The following is a 17652-nucleotide window of genomic DNA, read 5'->3' on the forward strand; positions in this document are numbered from 1 at the left end:
AAGATAAAAACTTTCAGAAATGATCCTGTAAATCAGAGAAATCTGCTGCCGATTTGTCAGTGAATTTACTTCTTGTGGAAATACTACACTGATTTTAAATAGAATAAGATTTACTGCTGTATGATTGGCTCTGGATATATTATTAACAATAATTCATAAATGAAAACACTTCAAAACCAACAGCTTTGATGAATTCAGTGTGTTTATACTCATGTGATAGTAAATGTAAGCAGCTTCAAACTGCATTGTTTTAATAAATGTAAAGTTTATTATACTAAATCTTGTGTTATGATTTCTAATGCGTACAGGTGAAACAAATTAAATAATGCAGCATTAATATAAGCATACATGTACACATGGGCGATATTGAACAACATTTCAGCCGTAGTACAGAGTCAGCTCTTTTGAGGGTTTCTGATGATATTTTACATGTTTGAGCTTAGAGTTGATTGATAAATTAATGCTGCTGTATTGTAATATCTATGCAAGATCATGTAAATGTAAGAGTTTTTAATAATGTATATTGTAATGTTTTGTATCTGGGTGTGAATCAGGCCTCTCTCTCTCTCATCGGCAGCTTGTTCAGAATTCAGCTGCAAGGCTTTTAACGGCTACTAAGAAGAGAGAGCACATTACTTCTGTGTTTATCATCTCACACTGGCTACCTGTACAATACACAATTTATTACAAAGCACTGCTATATGTTTTCAAAGAGTATGTTTCTGATTTAATCAGTCTGCTTCAGTCTAACAGGTCTCTGATTCAAATAATCAATAGCACTTTGTAGTTCCTCGATCTCACTTAAAATGCAAAGGTGATCGGGTCTTTTCTGGTGGAGCTCCAAGGCTTTGGATTGACCTTCCTCTGTCACTAAAATCCTCTCCTACACTCAGTGTATTTCACTTCTTGTATTTGGTTCTTGTGCTGTATTAATTTTATTATTTAATGCAGAAAAGCACATCTGACCAACAGGAGTGTCACAGGGATGAGGAAAAGATGCAGTAACTGTTGAAGAGTACCTACAGTTTTTAAGAAGTAGACACAAACCAGAAGGAATGGCTCCCATCACTACAGCAGATTCTTTTGGAGTTACAGGTATTTGGTGTTTCGAAAGAAATTTTGAATATCTGAGCAAAATACCATGATTGTTAAACAACTGCTGCACCAAAACCAAACCATTACTAAAGCAGTTATCATAAAACAGAGATTTGTTCTTAAAATGTTCTTATTATTCCAAATAAAACACATCTGTGGAAAAAAGTTATGTTTATAAATTAAAGCCCATGCTAGAAGAACCTGTCGATGAAAGCTGGAGAGTTTAACTGGGAGTTTGATATATCATAATTACACATTAAAAGAAAAGGAAGACCATCAAACTGTGAAAAAATAAGTTGAGGAAATGCATTCCAAATAGAAGTTGGCTTAGATAGGTATTGCTTCAGCCAATTCATTGTAAATGTATTGTTAAGGGAATCGAAATCAATGACATTAAGACCACCATTATTATAGGTGTTCAATATGACTGATTTTCTTATATAATGAGTTTTGTTTTTCCATAATTTTATTAAGACTTCTTTTTGTTTTTTGTTCTGCCTTTTATAGACAAATCTCTTTGTAACCTGCAATTGCATCTTTTTGTTTTTGCGATAATAGGTTTAAATTTGGCTGAGCACCTATATTCATCTTTAGTTATTTGTATCCCAAGGTATGTTAAACTATTTTTGACAGCAATACCCTAAATTGAGGCAACAGAGCATTTTTTAATTGACAGCAATTAACATTTATTAATATTTAAATGTAATCCTGAAGCCTCAGAAAAAGGTCGGAGAATACTCAATGCTACAGGGATTTGTGAGGAATCATACAAAAATAAAGCAGTGTCATCTGCTAATTGGCTTATTATGATTTTATTGTCTCCAATTGTGATGCCCTTTAAATGGCTCCTATTAATATGCATGCTGAGGAACTGTGTTGCAATTAAAAATAAATATGGGGAAACCGGACAACCTTGTCTAACTCCTCGATTTAAAAAGAATCTAGGTGACGTTCCATTACTCAGTTTAATTGAGCTGTTTCTCTTTATGTATAGCATTTTAATCATTCCACAGAATGAAGCACCAAAGCCAATTTTTTCAAGAGCCTGAAATAAAAATGCGTGTTCCAATGTATCAAAAGCTTTGTAATAATCTAAAAAGAAAATAAAACCATCACTATTAATATAATCTGAGTAATCCATCATATCTAATACTAGTGTACTAGCCGTATGTTATTAGAAATATGTCTTTTCTGCATGAACCCTGACTGTGTTTCATCAATGATAGAATTCAAAACATGTTTTAATCTTTTTGCCAAGACTAAAACTAATATTTTATAATCATTGTTCAGCAGTGTGATTGGACGCCAATTATGTATGAAGGGGGGATCTTTTTTCGATTTTGGAATAAGAGTAATTAGGCCTTGGCATAATGTTGCTGGACGTTCTGTCTTCTCTAAACTTTCTTCATAAACTTTAAATAAAAAAGGAGCTATAACGTGACTAAACAGCTTATAAAGTTCTGAACTAAGGCCATCTGTTACAGGACATTTGTTGGTTTTTAAAGAGTTAATAGCTTCCTCAATCTCTTTTAGTGTGATAGATGCATCACAAAAATGCTGATCTGAAATACTCAATTGTTTTATGTTAGATAACGACTGAAAAAAATCATTCATATGTTTTGCGGATAATTTTGAAGTATATAAATCTCTGACAAATTTGGCTCAGATCTTTGCAATATTTCTTGAATCATGAGTAACATTGCCATCAACCATAAGTTTTTTAATTTGGTTATTTTTAGATTGTTCTCTTTCCAGTCTAAAAAAATACGTAGAATTTCGTTCACCCTCCTCAATCCATTTCCTACGCGATCTAATCAATGCCCCTTCAGCTTTATGTTTATATAAGTTAACCCTTATGCATTGTTTCAATTTACAACCTTTCGTTATGTTTGTGGCTGAAAACAGCCACTACTTTAAACTGCTGTAAAAATGTATCAGATAAATATTTTTTTCAATTTTTTTGGCATAAATCTATTAATCAACCTCAGTCCTGCTCAAAAATACTAAATGTTGAAAAAAAAAATCAGGATTTTAACTCTTTAATTGCCAAATTCGTAAATGATGTCACTGATTTGGGAAAAAACCCCCACAAAATTACTAATTTTCAATATAAAATGTGATTGTGGAATGGATTTTTTTTTACCTTTTATCACAGTCTTGGACATGTCAAAGATTAGAAACAACATTGGTTTTGATGCATTGTTAGTTTTTTTGCAGCATCAGATTTTAACTTTTTCTCCCTCATTTACTGTTTGTGGCTGTTTTTGCCCCATTGACTTCCATTATAACCACATTTTTTGATTGCAAAGCCATGACACCATATAAGCATGCATTTTTGATTGTTGGTGGTTTTCCCTGTTGGGAAGAGGTAAAATTTGTAATTTTTACTGTTGATAACCAGGTGGCACCATTAACCCTTTAGATAGGCCTGTGCAAAAAAAAGCTTAGTTTCTGGCTTTTACATGGAGTTACATGGAGTATAATAGCATATTAAAGTGTGTGTGTGTGTGTGTGTGTGTGTGTGTGTGTGTGTGTGTGTGTGTGTGAGAGTGTGTGAGAGATAGAGTATGAGAACTCACCTTGATGCGTCTGAGAAAATCAAAACATGCACCTCAGCTCTCAGAACTACATGGAGTAAACAAAAACAAAGTAAGTGTATTTATGCATCTGCTGCCTTTTGATGGTGAGAAATGCAGACTAAACAAAAACAAAGCAAGTGGATTTAAACACTTGCATGCAAGCATGCTGGTCATTTGATGGTGAGAAGAGCAGCAAGCAACATGAGAAAGGGCTTGACTTGTAGTGAAGTTTTAGAGATGATTATGCAGCCTGACCCCTCCAGCGAGCTGCAGGATGTATCGTCTTCTCCCTGTGACACCACAGTCTCAGGAGAGTCAGATCCTGATTTGGATGTGGCACCCTCATCATCCTCTCTAGCTTCCACTGAAGGAGAGGAGGATTCGGAGGATCCTGGATCTGGGTGGATTGGGAGAAACGGTGAAGTGTGGTTTTCCACCAACGTGGAGACAACTCCCTTTCTTCAGCCTGCCAGAGGCGTGACTCCAGGGCCAACGCGCTATGCCATCGCAAGGGTCCAGAACATGGATTCTGTGTTCAATCTGTTTTTTACGGAGGAGATGATTGACCTCATTGTCAGCATGACTAACCTCCATGGGCGCCGCACAATGAGAAACTGGACCGGGGTGGACTTCACAGATATCCGTGCCTACATGGGGCTACTGATTTTGGCCGGCGTCTACAGGTCCAGAGAGGAGTCCACACGTTGCCTGTGGGATGATCGCAGTGGTCGTGCGATTTTTATAGCTACCATGTCCCTCTCAAGATTCCATGAAATCAGCATTTCTTGTTCTTTTATTTTTGTAGGTTGTCGGCACCTACAGCTGCAGAAGGAGGACCAATCGGTGGCCACAGACGTTATTTTTTAATATGGTGGACGTCTCGGCATATAATGCATATGTCATCTTCACAGCTGTGGATCCCTCCTGGAACCAGGCAAAGCTGTTTCGGAGAAGGCTTTTCCTAGAAGAGCTGGGAAATTCTCTGGTCTCTGCAGCAATATTGAGGAGAGAGCGCCTCCCTCGCGCACCAGTTGCTGCTGCACTGGTGAGAGAGATTCAGTCTTCTGCAGCTGTCCCTCCAGACACAAATCCACAGACACCAGCAGCTCAGAAGGGAAGAGGGGAACATGCAAGTGGTGCACAGGACAAAAAAAAGAACAGTGAGCACTTGCATCCGTTGTGGTGGACACACTTGCAAAGAACACCAAGTGATATGCTGCAAGTCCTGCTGGAAATACTGAAAACACACACACACACAGTTTGTGGTTCGTTTAAATGTTTAGTTCTTCATCCATCCTCAACTCTTGAACCATTGTTCAGTTTATTTGAAGTTGTTGTTGCATTTTGGTTCATAATAAATTGTTCAGAAATCTGATGCAGATGCGGAGTAGATTTTTTTTTTTACAGAAAAACTAAGCTTTTTTTGCACAGGCCTATCTAAAGGGTTAAAGGTGCCACCTGGTTATCAACAGTAAAAATTACAAATTTTACCTCTTCCCAACAGGGAAAACCACCAACAATCAAAAATGCATGCTTATATGGTGTCATGGCTTTGCAATCAAAAAATGTGGTTATAATGGAAGTCAATGGGGCAAAAACAGCCACGAACAGTAAATGAGGGAGAAAAAGTTCAAATCTGATGCTGCACAAAAACTAACAATGCATCAAAACCAATGTTTCTAATCTTTGACATGTCCAAGACTGTGATAAAAGGTAAAAAAAAATCCAGTCCACATTCACATTTTATATTGAAAATTAGTCATTTTGCGTGGTTTTTTTCCCAAATCAGTGACATCATTTATTAATTTGGCAATTAAAGAGTTAAAATCCTGATTTGTTTTTAAACATTTAGTATTTTTGAGCAGGACTGAGGTTGATTAATAGATTTATGCAAAAAAAAATTAAAAAAATATTTATCTGATACATTTTTACAGCAGTTTAAAGTAGTGGCTGTTTTCAGCCACAAAACATAACGAAAGGGTAGTAAATTTGCCCACAGTGTACTGTTGAGTTTTTGAAAAATTTCAAAGCATTTTCCCAAAATATGTATCAAAATAAGATTAGTCACCAAAGATCATTCCATTTGCTGAAACATGGAGAAAGTTATGGCCAAATTAAGACTCAAAATCACCCCCTAGTGGATGAAAACATCCCCGACAGCACATAAGGGTTATCTAATTTGTGTTGTAAATCTGCCAATTCTGCTTTTTTAGAGTCAAATAAGCTATCTACATTTTTAGATAAGAGATTTGTGATACTACATATAACACTATTTTCATCTAGTTTTTTCTCTTTTGCCAAATTTTGAGGCAACCTATCAATACTGCTGTCTAAAGCCACATTAAAATCTCCACCAAAATTGAATGGTATTTGGGTATTTAGTCAATAGATTTAACACTTGTTCCTCTAGACGGCTAATAAAAGCTTCATTTTCTTTTGGCTGGTTATAACCATAAACACAAACAAGAATACATGTCAAATTTCTCAGCCCGCTAGCATTTAAAGAAACAATGGATAAAGACATAAATTAGGAAACAAACAACAAAGTAAAAAAAAAACTAAATAGACTTAAGTGCGCAAAATAGAAGTCTATTTATATAGAACTTTAACCTGTTAACCTTCACCCCCATTTGGGGCCTCGCAGGTGAAAATAACCTACCTAAATTAAAATGGTAACAGTTTGTGACAAAGTGTGCTTACACAAACAAATTAGGTATCTTTGGAAAGAAGAGACTCTGGGCTTTACTATATATCATCCAGAGTTGATAATGCTCAAAAAGATAAAAAGTTATAGGCACTGACGTGCCTTGAAAAATATTTTTCCACACTGAATGTTTTTTTTATTTCATATACAAATACATGAAATAAGTCCAATCAAAAATGAGCCTAAGAATGAGAAGCACAACTCTGATAGCAGGCAAAAGAGCTGAAATGCAGTATGAAAAGCATATTGCATTCTACTTGAAACAAAATTTGATAAACTATTAAAAGTAAAATACCAGATAATTTAGGCCAACAAGAAACATGTTCTACAAAACCCAAAAGGGGTTCAACTGAGGAACAAGAAACATGTTCTACAAAACCCAAAAGGGGTTCAACTGAGGAACAAGAAACATGTTCTACAAAACCCAAAAGGGGTTCAACTGAGGAACAAGAAACATGTTCTACAAAACCCAAAAGGGGTTCAACTGAGGAACAAGAAACATGTTCTACAAAACCCAAAAGGGGTTCAACTGAGGAACAAGAAACATGTTCTACAAAACCCAAAAGGGGTTAAACTGAGGCATAGAACATTTAGATGTTTACTCTACAACCTGAAACAAGTTGTAGGATAAAACTCTTTGAACCATATGAAAATGCGTCGCATTAAATGTCTTGCATAGTAAGCGTGTAAACCCACCAGAAATGTCTTAAGTGTCTTAGGAAGAACCGCAGGTTGATGATGCGAAGTCGACCAGTTCTGAAGATGGAACCGATAAACAAGTCAGTAGCTCCTACAAAGTAAACATATTAGGCAGGAGGGAATATATCAACTCCCTCCACGAATGCTCTTCCGCCCACAAAGTATGCCCGTTTATTTTCTTTCCTCGCTTTTTCCACCGCAGGCCATAGCTTGTTTCTTCGCTCCCTGTCTGCAGGCGACAGATCCTCAGACATTTTCAAATTATTATTTCTCAAAAAGACCAAATCCTTGGCAGCAAGCCAAGCTCGTTGAAAACGGAAAGTAAACTGGACGATGATACCTCTGGGTTTGTTGTCGTTCAGCCGCTTACGACCCAGCCGATGAACAGTGTCCACGGCATCTGTGAGTTTATCCTTGGCATCTGGCAGAAGCTGCTGGCATACATTGACGATCTTTCCACGGACGTCCTCTCTCTCATTTTCAGGAACCCTGTGAACTCTTAGATCGACGGGAGAAAGCCTCGCGGTGAAGAAGTCGCTCCTCCTTTTGACGCGAATTGAGTTCAGCTCTTTTGGCTAATGACTCAGTCATCCCCAGTTTAACTTTTAGATCTTTAACCTCATCACTCATAAAGTCAATAACATATTTTATCCCAGAGATCTGCTTGGTGTTTATGTTGATCGATTCTTTCATACTTGCGATTCCACATGAATTTTCTCCTACCATCTTCTCTAGAGCTTCGGAGCGATTATTAATAAGCCTCGAAAGCTCCCCGAGTTGCGAAAGGATAGCAGATGTATCACCACCCTCAGTTTTGCGTTGTTTAGCAGGAGATTTACAAGGGGTTTCTGGTAGAGAGGGAAGGAGACAGGGGAATTCTTCCTCACACATCTCCAATTCAACAGATTCAGTGTCTTGACTCAAGCAATCATGCATATTTTCAGCCAAGGGATCTTGGTAGGCTTGACAAGCCGATTCATTAGCTGTTTTGATAGAATTAGCACCGGTTTTAGGTCCATTCCGGTTCTTCCTTTTTTCAGATTTTCCCATTCTGGCAGCCAAAGCGATGCGCAGTTCAAATGAAACTGGTATAAATTATGAGGTCAAACTTCCAAAATGCATTCCCTGATAAAATAAACCACTGAGTTTGCGGAGCTCAACAGAACGGGACCTCCCTCTATCTCAGGGGTTCTCAACCCTGGTCCTGGAGGGCCGGTGTCCTGCAGAGTTTTGCTCCAACCTTGATCAAATTCACCAGCTTAATTAGCTGGTTCAGGTGTGTTTGATTAGGATTGGAGCTAAAATTTGCAGGACAGTGTTGAGAAAGCCTGCTCTATCGTTTGGACGCGGAAGCGGTGATGTCAGACTTAACAAGCGGATTGGGACAAGCAGCTGCTGTCTGAATTGTGATCCAAATATTCTGACATTTACAGCTTTATATTGTAAATTATGAAAGTGCGTATCAATACCACAAGATTCTGTTTTACAATATAAAGCTGCATAGATTTTTTTTTTTAAGAGAATCATATGCTCTCGCGGGCCACATAAAATAATGTGGCGGTCCGGAATTGGCCTGCGGGCCTTGAGTTTGACACATGTGGCCTAGTAAGAGCTTGATTAGCTGCTTCAGGTGTGTTTAATTAGGGTTGGAGCTAAACTCTGCAGGACACCGGCCTTTCCCTCTCGCCTGCTCTATCAATCCTCCTTGAAATGTTATATTTGTGAAGGATCATTCATGTTTCTCAATTTATCTTTGGCTACATTGTGATGATTTCCTGATTCCAGATTGTGAAAATGTGTGTTCAAGGTGACACTGGACGAAATTTTCACTTTTGTAGTTTATTTTGCATTTAGTTAGGTTTCTGCTGTGTCTGCCAGCTCAGAAAAGCTGAAAAGAAAACATGCAGCCAGTTTGCTATAAACTGTCTGAGTTCAAAAAAGTGTCATCCAGTGACCTGATTCAATTTGGGCCCGGTTTTGACGTACCTAGTTATTTGAATATGGAGTCCACCCTCTTCCGACTCCTTTTTGCAAACAGATAGCAAAGCGGCTAACAAAGATGCCTTTCAGTTTTTTCTGCGTTTGAACAATGAAGCAATCCTGGCATGCAACCAGCTCTGTGTTTAGATGTACAGGCTCACAGGCATCCTTACTGTAGGGAATGAATCCTACAAAAATATCTTTATTTATTTTATTATTTAGCTTTTAGGGAATCACTCTTAAGAGTTGATCTTCATATGATTAATTGTTATCAATCATAATGTACAACTTATGCCTTGTTAACGACTTGTCCAGCAAGCATTAATTTCAGCAAGTTATCTCTTTAACAATTTTGTTTATTTCACTCGCGGCCAACGATAAAAATAAACAACATGTTAACTCAGTTTAAGCTAGCTCTCAGGTTTATGAGCTTTAGGTAAACGCGACCTTTTTGGCAAATAGTTACGACATGTTAAATCACATAACACAGACAAAAGAGTTCTTAATAAAGTCAAGCTTTTATTCACTACTCTAACACATTAACTAGACAACATAAACAGACATGAACACACACATACGTTGCAATGGGAGCGAGTTGTTTATATCTGAAGAGAGAGAGAGACTTAGGTTTTAATGCTAGCTTTTCAACCTGAGGAAACTCATGGACAGAACCACGCTATATTTAAACAGCAACAGAGAGGAATCCCGGTTTCAGTCAGTAAAGAGATTTTGCCTTACTTTGTCTTTTGCGTTGTCTTTCCTTTGGTTCAAAGTCAGGCTTTTTCCTCCTTTAAGTGATGTCCGTTCTTTGCTCAGCTTGAGACGGATCGCGTGCGGATTGGTCGTGTGACGCGTTTGCTCTTCAGTGGTTGGTCGTGCTTTCAGGAAGGCGATTCAGGTCTTAGAAATGTAATGTTAACGTTCTTTGGTCGTTTGCAGTACTCAGCCGTGATGTTAAGAGGCGAGAAGCGCTTTGCAGCGTGAGCAGAACGAGAGACTCGCAGGCGTGCGTGGCCTCCTGTTGTTTTCAAAACTCCAACTCCTTCAGGTTGGGTATCCGTTTTTTAACGGGCCGATTTGAGGTCCGCCCTTTTTTGGCGCGTGGCCCAATCGAAAGAGTCTCTGTGGGCGGAGCCCCGCCCCTGCAGAGTTTCGTGTTGCATACATTATCTGCGCAAGTATTTTATCACATAAAAACTTATAACAGCAGACTTCCATTCATCTTGTAAATAGGCGTTAATGAAAAACAGATAAGATTTAATTCATACCACAATATTATTATTCATTAAATCAGCTTTCATCCGAGACCAAACAGTAGCCGTTTAACAGGCACCAAAATACAAGTATCCTTTATATTCGATTTCGTAGTTAAGGCATTGATTAAACGATCTTAAATTCTAAATACACATATTAATCAAGTGAAAATGAACAACTAGTACTCAGGAAGATTATAAATTCTGGAAACAGATTTACCATAGATTTAAAATAATGCAACAGCTTATAAATGTCACAAACACACACTTCTTAATACATGTATAGATAATCTGTCTATAGTGTTTATTTTCTCGAGTATATTTTGTTTAACTTTGTTCTTTAAAACAAAATCCTTCAGGGTGTGGCTCTCTTTGTTTGTTTCACTAGCAACATGGTCCAGTTGAATTCCTTTGTCTGTTTAGGGAGCGCAACAGAGAAAAGGGCGCGAGTTTTCTTGGAATGTGCGTGATATGCAGGGTCGTAAAAGTCTTTGGTTTGGAAAGTCTGGAAATTGTCTATTTCGAGTCGACCGTAAACACGTCATCCTTTACTGCGACTTAATGGATAGAGATTTATGAATATGGCGCCAGTAAAGTTTAGGCTCCGGGAAGGGGAGTTCTGTTTTCTTTCGAAATGACAAAACGTGAATTTCCTGAGCTGGAATGCAAGCTTTGATTCATCCTTGCATCAGGAATGTGTTGAACCTAGATGTGTGGTATCCTGATCAGGCATTACATTACACAGAATCCCAGCTTCAGAAGAAACACGATGCTTTCGGGAAATGTTTGGAATTATTTTGTAATTAAAAAATAAAAGTTTGCAAAAAAAGTCTTCTTAAGGTTCAAAAGTAAAGTAATTGAAAACAAAATAATTTGCAGTGCGTGTAAATCTTTAAAAAAATATATTTTTTTTCTTTGTGCACTTCAAAAACGGTCTCTACGCACCAGGATGAAAGGCCCTTTTCTATTGGTCACTCTTAAATTCAGTGACTAGTGAACTGAATTATTCTCTCTTCTCATGCTCCCCCACCTAAATACATAACGTTAGCTAAGCCTGTCTGTAGTTGGTGATGGCCAATAGAAAAGGGCCTTTCATCCTGGTGCGTAGAGACCGCCCACTGACACACAGTTTCACTCGCAAGCAAAACTTTTCAACTTGCAAACAAAAGTTTTAGACCCACAAAAAAGAAGGCAGGAAGGAGAGCAACATTTGTGGATTAGTGATGAAAAGTTTTTGAAGTGCACAAAGAAAAATATATATATTTTAAAGATTTACACGCACTGCAAATTATTTTGTTTTCAATTACTTTAATTTTGAACCTTAAGAACACTTTTTTTGCAAACTTATTTTTTAATTACAAAATAATTAGTTTTGCTCTCAAATACAGAATTTTTGTTTGAATAATAAAGACACAAAAATAATTCCATAGAAATGCACCCCAGGTTTATACCCATCTCAAAAAGCCTGATTTACCTCAAGAGTGGACCACAACACTCCCCAGCCCCCTTTTTTTTGTTTTTAAAATCACACACAGATATTTTACATAATTAAAACTTATAGTTTGGAAAATATTATGAACTTGGTGACATTTGTTGAATACTTAAAATGACATCAACTCTGAACAAGATGATCACAGGCAGAACTTTTTCCCAACTCCTAAAATAAATGTGTAGGGTATTCCCTGCCATTTTAGGACCACATTTCTACGATCCCAGGGTTTTTTATTATTATTATTTATTTATTTTTAATGTATTAGCAGTTTATACTATTTTATAGCACTTAGGCTTATCATTCAACTTAGTATTTATCTTCTTATTTTTCAGGAACAATTAAATTTATTGATGTATTGTCCTAACCTAACCCTAAACATACCCTTTGGTAAACATATAAATAGTTAACCTAATTTGTATCAATATATGAACCCTTATATTGTGGTTTTAAATTCAGTTTTCTTGGAAAGAGACTGTTTTCTGTGCATGTCCAAGACTTTTGCTTTATCACGTCTGATGTGACCCACTTAAAGTGCAGCAACGGTAAAAGAATTGCTCTACAAACTAGTATGTCGTTTACTATGTTTAGAAATAAAAACACCAGTTTACAACATCCAGCAGCACAATTCACTTTTTGCACAGGTAAATATTAACTGGAGACTGAAAACTTGCACATTCTGTTGCCCTCTGGCTGGCACTACAAAGCACTGAGAACCAAAACAGCCAAACATAAGAACAGCTTTCCCCCCACCCGAATAATACATAACACATCCCCCACCCGAACAATACATAACACATCCCCCACCCGAACAATACATAACACATCCCCTACCCGAATAATACATAACACATACCCCACCCGAATAATACATAACACATCCCCCACCCGAACAATACATAACACATACCCCACCCGAATAATACATAACACATACCCCACCCGAATAATACATAACACATACCCCACCCGAATAATACATAACACATCCCCCACCCGAATAATACATAACACATCCCCCACCCGAATAATAAATAACACATCCCCCACCCGAATAATACATAACACATCCCCCACCCGAATAATACATAACACTTCCCCCACCCGAATAATACATAACACATCCCCCACCCGAACAATACATAACACATCCCCCACCCGAACAATACATAACACATCCCCCACCCGAATAATACATAACACATCCCCCACCCGAATAATACATAACACATCCCCCACCCGAATAATACATAACACATCCCCCACCCGAATAATACATAACACATCCCCCACCCGAACAATACATAACACATCCCCCACCCGAACAATACATAACACATCCCCCACCCGAATAATACATAACACATCCCCCACCCAAACAATACATAACACACCCCCCACCCGAATAATACATAATACATCCCCCACCCGAATAATGCATAACACATCCCCCACCCGAACAATACATAACACATCCCCCACCCGAACAATACATAACACATCCCCCACCTGAATAATACATAACACATCCCCCACCCGAACAATACATAACACATCCCCCACCCGAACAATACATAACACATCCCCCACCCGAACAATACATAACACATCCCCCACCCGAATAATACATAACACATCCCCCACCCGAACAATACATAACACATCCCCCACCCGAATAATACATAACACATCCCCTACCCGAATAATACATAACACATCCCCCACCTGAACAATACATAACACATCTCAGGACTGTCCATCTTCACAAAACTTCTCAACACTGTTCAATTTCAAATAGTACATTCAGTGTCATAATTAGTATATTTTTATTGCACATAGCTATTATTATTTTTATATGTATTGTCTAGTCTCCTTATTATTAAAGTTATGTATATTTTTATTTTATTATTACATGTATGTCTATTATATGCATGTCTGTATGCTTTCTTTGCACTGGAGGCTCCAGTCACAAAGACAAATTCCTTGTGTGAGTAAATATGCTGTGACGCCTATTATTTCTTTAAATTGAAATTGACCTCAGTAACTGCTTCTGCAACTTCCACCTCGAGCTGTGAATCTTGAAAACGCTCCTCCGGATGCCATGTTCAGCAGAAAATCGACGTACGCTCACCTTTGAAGCACCCTTTGACATTCCACACTCAAAATGTAAAAAATTTGATATGTACTCATCTGAACATCCATTTTTTATCATCATTTCTATTGTCTCTTTATAAGGTAATGTGGACTCCATACTGGCAGGCTTCAAAAGACCGTGGCACACTGACTTAGGCCATATGTTGACGATTGATATAAAAGCAGACTTCTCCTAATTGGTGTTTTATGGCGGTTGGCAAGCCAACTTTTGGTGCACTACCACCAACCGGACTGGACAAACAAACAAAAAAACAGCTAAATTCTCCCTTCTAATCCAGTATCTTTAACGAATTTCATTATTGTACTATATACTTCATATTGTCCTGCATTTTCTTTCCAAAGGCTGTGCATACTAAATGTTTCTATGCCCATTCTGCATATTGCCTTGACAAGTTTTAATCTATGAATTAAGTTTTTTTTCTTCTCAATGCACCAGGACAAAAAAAAAAAATCCTTTAAATGCTGCTCTGTTTTTACTCCGCCACATTTTTTCCCTTTATCATTACCATAAATTAACCATGGTTTTGCTATGCTAACTATAGTTTAACTATGGCATTTGTAGTAAAACTGTGTTTATACGAATGGTAATCAATACGCAAAAAAAAAAAAAAAAGCCTTGAATGAAAAATATTACAACACTTTTCCAAAAAAACCATGGTCAAATCTCTAACCCCCATGCTGTCCAATGGTCCCATATATACAGTATATATTAAAAAAAAACCTTGAATGCAAACATTTGTTCTAAAATATAGCTTAAAGAACAGTTTAAAAAATGTGGTCTGCTCTAATATAAGTTCAGAGGGCCGTGTGCAGTTGTAGGCGTTATGCAAAAGACATTGATCACATTCTGAATGTTAGTCTACTGTAAAATTAGCTGTCTTACAGTTTTTGTCAGTCGCTTTGGTGCATTTCTCAAATCAACCTCAATATTTGCAAAGAAGTTGTTACAGAAGAGGACTAGAGGCAGAGAGATGGTGCAAAGGTAATTTATTAACCAACAGGTGAGCAAGGAACGTGATGGCAGGTGAGTGAAACAACCTAAGTGTTCTCGGAGTCAATCTTCGGAACCTGAACTTGTAACTTGTCTTTCCACAGGAGGAGCGGGGAACATAGGAAACCAGAGGAGACACACACCGCGGACTTGGAGCAGGCACTCGGGAGTCAAGGAGCTGACGGAGCAGGTATCCTAGGAGCATTAATGCAGGTAAGCAGGTTAACTGGTAAGTACACAGAATCTCAAGTTTTTACTGAGGCTGTGGTAGCTTTGGCAATCCAACTTCGAACAAACGAGACCGGGCGTCAAGTGTTTGGCGGTGTGTGTCTTAATAGGAGGCAGTGCTGAGGAGCGTGATGAGGAGCAGGTGAGTGTAATCAACAAACAGGTGAGAGTGATCGCTGTGATTGTGGTGGCAGAGACTAGCAGTATGTGCATTTCTCAAAACAATTTGTACAAACAGCACAACACAATGGATTACCTGCAAAAGCTTACTTACTTAAAATCTTTAGTTTATCTCTCAAAAGTAAGTATTCATGTCAATAAACATATTGACATATGTGTCATTGTCCACAAACAAGATAGTCCAAATGTTTAGTCATGTCTTATGTATGCCATATATCCATTTCAAATGTACAAATTTACACAGTACTGCATGTGGGATATTGATTTAAAGAGACTGTTTCTAAATGTTTGAATTGAGGATACGGTTGATCTCCCAATACTTGGCTGCACCCTTCGACCCCCCTCAGCCATTGTAAGGCCATTGACAACATGGTCCACAATAGTGGCCCTTATTTCATCTGATATGCATCTGTTTTGCCTCTGTACCCTTCCACCATGCATCCTAACTCCCCTTCTTCCTCTCAGCCATTGATCCTGATCGTTTCCTGGATGTTCATCCATTGTCAGAATGTGTAACTCTTGTGTTGTCCCTGGTCTCTATACGTTTCAATTAAAGGTTAATGAAGTTAGAAGTTATATTGTCATTGTACCATTTGCATGTACAACGAAATTTAAAAGTACCAGCCAGTCAGACTACAGCAGTCATACATACATTCATAAGATAAAAAATTAAATAAAAAGGTACAGAAAATTGTACACAGTCACATTCATCATCTGTCTATTTTTTTCACATCTCATGAAAACAGTGTTTTTTTATTATTGAGAGTGGTTATAGCTGTTGGATAAAAACTGTTTTTTAGTCTGTTTGTCCTGGCTCTAATTGTCCTGTATCGTCTCCCTGATGGTAACAGTTCAAACAGATCATGTCCATGTGTCTGAGGATGCTTTGGGCTTTCTTAATACAGTGTGAAGTGTGTAGATCTTCCAATGTTGGGAGAGGGCAGCCTACGATCTTCTGTGCCATGTTTATGACCCTCTGGAGCGCTTTCCTCTGAGCCACTGTGCAGCTGGTGAACCATACGCCAATGCAGTAGGTTAGGATGCTCTCTATAGAGCACCGATAGAAGGACACCAGTAGTCTCTGAGTAACGTTGTTCTTCCTCAGCACCCTAAGGAAGTACAGTCTCTGCTGGGCCTTTTTCAGCAGCTCAGAGGTGTTTGTGCTCCAAGTCAGGCCCTCCTCTAACTGGACTCCCAGAAACCGGAAGTCAGCTACCCTCTCTACACAGTCCCCACTGATGAAAAGTGGAGTAATGTCCGTTTTCTTCCTCCTGTAGTCAATGATCAGCTCCTTGGTCTTTATGGTGTTGAGTAGCAGATTATTCTCCTTACACCACCATGAGAGCCGCTCCACCTTTTCCCTATAAGCTTACTCATCCCCTCCTGATATGAGTCCCACCACCATAGTGTCGTCTGCAAACTCTGCCGCCCCGCTTCTGCTTCCTGTCTCTGTGCCGCCTCACCACTGGGATGGTAATCCATGGTGAGCCGGGGGTTCTCGCTATTTCCACCGGGATATTATGCGAGCGGATAAACTCGGCTGTAACACTGCCTCCGGAGCAACTTCCAATTCTTAGAAGCTCACTCCAGCTGAAGATGGTATTCATAGCACAGAAAGTGCACAAGATAAAACAAAACACATAAGCACGTAACCAAATAAAACACTAAGGTAAATGTACCTTTGAGCAATTTCAGAGAATTGGTTTATCTTTGCTGGATTTACATTATTTTCATTACTGAAAGTCAAGATTGACCTGCACAATTCATGGCAAACTTACAAAAAGTCAAATAGAAATACTTTACAGTTTATGACAACTAGATCAAACATTTTTCATTTAAAGACTTAAACGATGAACTAATGAATAGATCTTTTGAGGGGTAGGACTATTTGCACAGAGAGCAACAAGTTTTCTAAACGCACATTTTGAGCAACAAGACATTAGCAACTGATGATGCAGGAAACCACAGACAGATGTACATAAGCAATTGCATGAATGTACAAAAGCAATCCCAACTTGTTCAAAAGCTTTTATGATGTGCTGTTCATTGCACAGTTAAACCGTTATTCCAGACACATTGCTGCTATGAGTATTGCAATTTTGTAATCACAGATAATGAACATAAGTTTTACACATTGGGTTGTTGGATTTGAATGTTTTATGAGAAATTTCTATAGAATAGGGTTTTTATACTGTACCATACAGACCATAAAATGTAATGTATGCACTGTATACCACGGACACATTATTATACTATTCAGCCCAATATTGATTTTTATTTGCACTTCACTTTTATCCAAA

General features: G+C 38.1%; 1 protein-coding gene and 1 long non-coding RNA gene across 2 annotated transcripts in view; one reads left to right on the forward strand and one right to left on the reverse strand.

Annotated features, from left to right (window-relative positions):
• Window positions 1-276, forward strand: part of LOC306866555 (NACHT, LRR and PYD domains-containing protein 3-like) — a 241628-nt gene extending 241352 nt beyond the window's left edge. The window contains exons 23-24 of the transcript XR_013783946.1: window positions 18-118; window positions 234-276. The gene's annotated coding sequence lies outside the window, so the exon portion shown is untranslated. The remainder of the gene's footprint in view (window positions 1-17; window positions 119-233) is intronic.
• Window positions 1-17652, reverse strand: part of LOC306867355 — a 1261287-nt gene that overhangs the window by 1197 nt on the left and 1242438 nt on the right. The window lies entirely within an intron of this gene.

The sequence above is a fragment of the Barbus barbus genome (assembly GCF_936440315.1).
Source record: "Barbus barbus genome assembly, chromosome: 4".
NCBI classification, from domain to species: domain Eukaryota; kingdom Metazoa; phylum Chordata; class Actinopteri; order Cypriniformes; family Cyprinidae; genus Barbus; species Barbus barbus.